This window comes from Crocodylus porosus, unplaced genomic scaffold (genome assembly GCF_001723895.1).
Source record: "Crocodylus porosus isolate Cpor-Errol unplaced genomic scaffold, CroPor_comp1, whole genome shotgun sequence".
NCBI lineage: Eukaryota > Metazoa > Chordata > Crocodylia > Crocodylidae > Crocodylus > Crocodylus porosus.
This window is the reverse complement of record NW_017728916.1, coordinates 5445452-5451704: the sequence shown is the minus strand read 5'-3', so window position 1 is coordinate 5451704 and position 6253 is coordinate 5445452.

The following is a 6253-nucleotide window of genomic DNA, read 5'->3' as shown; positions in this document are numbered from 1 at the left end:
AGTCTCCTCTTGCGAAGACTGAAGAGATTCAGGTCCCTCAGCCTCTCCTCATAGGGCTGGCCACAGAGTGGCCCTCCTCTGGACCCTCTGGTTCTCCACATCTCAGCAGCCCAGTCCCACATGCAACTGCACTGTATGTACATATACACTCTTCTCTTACTAATTTTTCCCTTGATTCCCCATCAACCAGGACCACCTCTCCATCAACCAGGACCTCTCCATCCCAATATGCCCAGGAACCCACCCCTCGTCTGCCTTCAATCCATGCTGACCACATTTCCACAAAGCCTTTCACCATTACAGAGCAGCTCTTTACTTCAGTAACACGCACAGTACAACACTAAGATTAGTTGGGACACTGAAGAGTGCAGGGTCAGTGCCTGCAATGAGGGATACTATCTGCTGTAGTCTTTCCATTGCCACATTTATAGACATGCCAGCTGCAACAAGAGTTGCAGAAAGACACTGCTGTAATGTGAGAAGCAAGGATTTTTGTGGGCAATGGCTTTTATTGGACCAACTGCATTGTTGGGAAAGATTTAGAGGAATTTTTGAATGCAAGACACTTTTCCTAGGTCTGAAAAAAAGCAGGCACAGCTTGAGCTAATGTCTGTCTAAGACTGTAAAGAAACAAATAGAGTCTACAGGGCTGTGAAATCAAGAAGAGGGACACTACCAATAGCTAACAGATAAAAAAAATGCAGAAGGGACAGCTTGATTAGAATTAGGGAAGATGGCCATTAAAAGATAATGTCCATATAAATCTCCTTGCCTTCTGCACATTTCCTGAAGCAGCAAGTTTCAACCACAGTGCCACAACCTTAAGGTCCTTCCCAGGATGCCACGAGGTATCCCACAGTGTTAGGCATGCAAACATAATTCACAAGATAAACCCAGAGATTTCAAGTAGGAATTCATAGTGTTAAAGCCATCCTGACCTGTTGTGGTCTTTCTAAGTTCTTTGCAACAGAAGAATGGGCCAATTACAGGAGTTTTCAACCTTTTTTGAACAGTGTATCCCTGGCGGCCGAGGGTAGTGGCAGCCAGTCAAAGAGCTGGGGAGAGGTGGTGGCACTGGATGGCGGGGGTAGCCACTGTGTGCATGCTTCTCCCCCTGAGTCTGACTGGCTGGGCTGTTTGCCCTGCAGAGGGGTACCTGTTGCTGAGGCAGTGGTGTGGGGTGGTGGTGCTCCCCCTGGGACCTTTCAAAGTACAACCCCTGACAACCTCTGCTCTATTATATTTCTGTAGTCAAAAAATGAGTAAAAACTAACAGGTGGAGTTTTCTGAACAGTGCCTTAACTCTAAAGAGGCTGAGAACCTCTGTCCTGGACCGTCATAGCTACATCATATGCAGCAGATATAATATACTAAGGGAACCGCATAAATAATCTCTCTGTCTGAAAGTGTTTTACCAACTATCGTCATATATAACACCTATGATCACTGTAAGCAAGACATGAGAGAAGACCCTTTGCCTTGGAGTCTCCTATTTGTTTGCTTTATAACTTTCACAGCACTTTGGTAGTCAGCTCCATGGTTTCCTTTTTGGGGAGTCAAGTTCCCTGATTTATACAAAAATATGACTTAAAACCAGAAAAAATGGGAAGGAGTCTTGGGACAGCCATAGGGCTTGAAATAGACTAGATGTCACATTAAGAGCAGGCCCGCTCCTACTCATTTGAATTCCTGCTGCTATGTAATTTCTGCACAAGATGACAATTGGTGAATTCCCAAGCTAGAAAAACAAGTGTTGAAGACCCAAGGCTGTGCGAGTCTTCAGATCCTGCTTCGGATGCTTCAGTGTCCAAAACGGCACTTTCAGATCAAAGCGGGATCCCAGTAATGGTGTCCGGAGCAGGTTGGGGGCATCTGAAGTGCTTCTGACCCACTTCCGCCTTTTTGAGGCAATTAGAAGAGGGAGGGAGGGAGAGTGGGGGAGGGACAGAGAGTGTGTGTGTGGGGGGGGGGAGCGGGAGCATGGGGGGGAAGACTGATGTCTGTAGGTGACCAGTGAGAAGGATTTCTCCCTGGCTACCTTTCCAATGGCAGCATCTGTGGGGTGGGACTAAAAAAAGCATAAAAGCCTCTGTTTCCAGCCCTTCTGTGCCTTTTTCAGCTCCTTCCCTGCCAATGCTGTGACTGAGATCTGCCTGCTGCTTTTTTGTTATAAAGGAGCGGTTAGGATTTAGCTTAGCTTAGCTCAGTTTAGCTTAACTATCCTATTCAATTATTAGTAGTATTACAATTCAGTTTATTTCTTTGAATTATTTTTTTGGAAACTTGTTTTGGAAACTTTGGGAAAACACAACTGTCTTTTTGCAGCCAGTATTATCTATCAGTGTGCAGAGAGGCACAGATTGCTTGCATGCACACATGCACACATGCACATACACAGAGATCCAGAATATAGAAAAAAATCACAGTGGAAGAAGACAGACAGATATTTACAGAAGACCAAGACACAGATAATATATCGAGACACAGGAAGACACAAATAATTCCATTCACACCACAAGACAGACCATATAGTGAGAGCCACAAAGAAGACACAAATAATTTCATTCACAGCACAAGATAGACACATATTCACAGGAAAACAAGACAGACAGATATACAAAAGGATTCACACACACGCACAGACCTTCTGCAGCACAGGAAAGACCAATATGAAGCGTGCTGGAAAGGCAGGTGCCAGGTCTTCTGGCAGGGGAGGGAGAGGGAGTAGGGGGAGAGCTAGAGCTGCAAGCCCCTCCCAACCCAACCCCGCCCCCCAGCACACACAGACACAGACACAGATACAGACACGCACACGTTCTCTTCCCGAGCAGCCATGACAGCGGTGCTGCCAGTGGAAGACAGGCAGTGGGAGCAGTGTCTGCACCTAAAGTCCCTGCACCTGCATCGCCTCTGCTCAGTCCAGAAGTGGGCGCCAGCAGTCGAATCACTGCCTTGTCCACCCCAATTTCAGCTCTCAGCATGAGCCTCCCGCTGCCAGAGGAGGAGCTGGAACTGGAACCAGGGATGCTGAGCGCGCTGGCTCAAGCAATTCTGGGGACTGAGTGGGAATCAGAGTTGGTGCTCCACACCCCTCAAGTTTCCCCTAGACCCAGGTCTCCTCTGGAAAGCAGCACCTCGGAGGAGGCTGAGGTTGTGGAGGCAAGCAGCTCGGCTGAGGCAGCTGCTCCTGCTGTTGAGCCTCAGCCTGCTGAGAAGGGGGAAAAGGCAGGATCCTCACCCTTGACCCAGAAGCAGGGGCGTAGTGTAGTGTGGGATCATTTTGAGGGGGCGGATGATCCCATGTTTGCCGTCTTCCAGCACTGCAGAAGGCACATGAGCCGTGGCAAGGACATAAGACACCTTGCCACCAGGACCATGCTGCTGCATCTGAGAAGGCACCACCCCCTAGCTCTTCTTTCTGCTGCTCAGCCTGGCACCAGTGCGAGTGTGCCAAAACGGAAGTCCCCCGCTCGCTCCAACGCCCCCTTACCCCCAAAGCAGAGGCAGGCCAACCTGGACCAGCGGGGGAAAGGTGGATAGAAAGGGGGGCGCATTCTCAAGGTGCGTGAGATCACCCAGAGCACTGGGGAGATGCTTGCTCTGGATAGCCAGCCCTTCTCCCTAGTTGAGCGGCTGGGGTTCAGGCAGTTCATAGCACTTCTGGCCCCATTTTACAAAGTGACCATATGCACCACATTTAGCAGGATGGCGGTGCCCTCCCTGTATCAGGCATGCTGGGAGTACTTGACGGAGGAGCTGTGCAAGGCAGGGCCTCAGGTAGCCTTCCACTTCACCTCCGGCATCTGCAGCAGCTGGGGTGGCAATCACGCCTACCTCTCCCTCACGGGGCACTGGTGCTCTCAGTCAGGCCATTGGTGGGCTCTACTGCAAGCCAAGGTGCTGGATGAGTCCCACACAGCAAGGAAGATCGTGAGGGCCATAAACCGCATGGTGCAGGGGTGGCTCATTGGGCAAGCCGAGCTCACCCGTGGGTTCATGGTCAGCGACAATGGGGCCGATACGGTGAAGGCTGTCCGTGATGCCAATTTCGTTGGCATCCACTCTGTGGCACACAGACTGCTCCTAATAGTGAGGGATGCCTTGGAAAGGGACAGGGCTGCCAGTGATGGTGCCGCCACTAGTACTGCTACAAACCAGCTGATTTTGAAATGCAGAAAGGTGGTGGGCTACTTCCACAGCAGCATCAAGTGGGGCAAGATGCTGCGGGAGAAACAGGCAGAGCTCAGCATCTCGCAGCACAGAATCATGCAGGATATGGAGACTCGGTGGAACTCCACATACCTGATGTTCGAGAGGCTGGTGGAGCAACAGCTTGGGGAGATAGGGATCAGTGCCCCCCTGAACAGAGCTGAGTGGGGTACCATCTCCCAGATCTTGGTGGTCCTCAAGCTCTTCCTCGAGGCCACTGAGACCCTTCGTGCTGGTGATGCCCTCCTCAGCCAGGTGATCCCCCTAGTGAGGGAACTGGAGAACCAAATGGAGAAGTTCCAGAGGATCAATGTTCTTGGCTGGGGCAGGCCGCTGTCACCAGACATGCAGGCACTGGTGAGGCGGCTGAAGGAGGGCATCAGGAGATGGCTGGATCCCTTGCGGTATGGCATCAAAGGTACCCAAACAGAACTGTCACAGAGCCTGTCATTTTATAAAGGAATTGTCAGCAAGAAGTAAAGATGTTGTGTTGTATTGGACATATGATGTTATTCATGGTGTGTGATGGCTTATCTTATGTTTTTTATGTCTATATGAGTATTATGAAAAAAAGAAGTACTTAAAAAAACGTATCTTTGGAAGCTTTAGGGTTAAAAACCCCTTTGTCAGGCTGAGGAAGTACCTGCAGTTGGTCCTGGATGGAGGAATAGTAAGGAAGCCAGAGGCTGGCCAGGCCCACAATGCAGGCAAGAAAGCCAGTCAGTGAAAATGGAAATGGAGGCATCAGGGGGTGAGGGACAGACTGGGGTCGGGGGTAGGGGGGCATAGCAGTGCAGGTAAAAGTCCAGAGGTCCCTGGGGTGTCAGATGTCCAGCAGGTCGCAATGTGCCAGAACTCCACTGTGTATATTGAGTTCATGAGTTTCTGTACGTATTACCTAGGAGGCTGATCTTACATTGATTCCCCATTATACCCCGTGGCCAGATCTCCGAGGATGGCCGGATCGAGGTGGAACCCCGGTCCAGAGCTCTGAAACAGATTGCAGCCATCCAAAGTGGCTGGATCTGAAGCCGGATCAGATCGCTGCCAACTTGCACGGCCCTACTCAATATCTCTGCAAAGGTGAAATATTTCAAACTGCAAAGTTTATTTTTGTTGGAACTATGATGTGAAAACATTTTTAAAAATATAGTGGTCAAACACGAGAAAATCTTTCCTCTTTGCTGAGACTCCTCCATTTGAATAGCTAGGCTCAGTTCAGCTCCTGCTGAAGTTAACAGCAAAGCACACTGGCCTATATTTTTAAGGGCAGACACCTAAAGCTTAATTTCCTAAGCAGCCGATTCCCAAAGGTACTGAGAAGCCCAAACTCCCATTGGCTTTAATAAAACAACCCCTCCTTCCCTCTCTTACTAGCCAGCAGCACAGCCAGTTTACACCCTTCTAAATCGCTCATTCCCCATCTCCTCATCTTTGGGGAGAGGATGAAAGGGGATCAGCAAGAACAGAGAAGAGTGCTGCAAGAGGAACAAACAAAGTAACTACACAGATGGCCTTCTGGCTAAGATTTAGTGAGAATGGGGGTATCTGAATCCTAAGGTTTTTGGGTCTGGGGCTTCCATGTAGAATGACTGCCTGGATTTGGGGAGTATCTGAAACCCCAAACCAATGGGTCTGAGAGGAAGGATACTTGCCCAGTGATATAGCTCCATAGACCTGGTGACTGAGCTCTGCTCAGTCAAATTTTGAAACTTGACTACTGGACTTTGCCCGATTGAATCTGGAACTGATTTGGCCTTTGAAATTAAATATATATGTGAAAAAAAACTTCCCAGACACCATGAACATGCTGTCTCAAGAGAAGCCTGCCTTTCCCTTACAACTGTCTTTTGCCCTGTAATACACAGCAACGCTTCAGCGAAGTTGATGGCCAATCTACTGATGGAGTGAGAGCACACAAGCAAGCAGCAGGACATGGTAGCTGTATCCAAGCAGCTCCTCTACCACGAGCTGATCACCTTCACCATCCGCCGTAAAGCTGGCAAGTCAGTCAGCAACACAGAAGTCCTTGACTTCAGAAAAG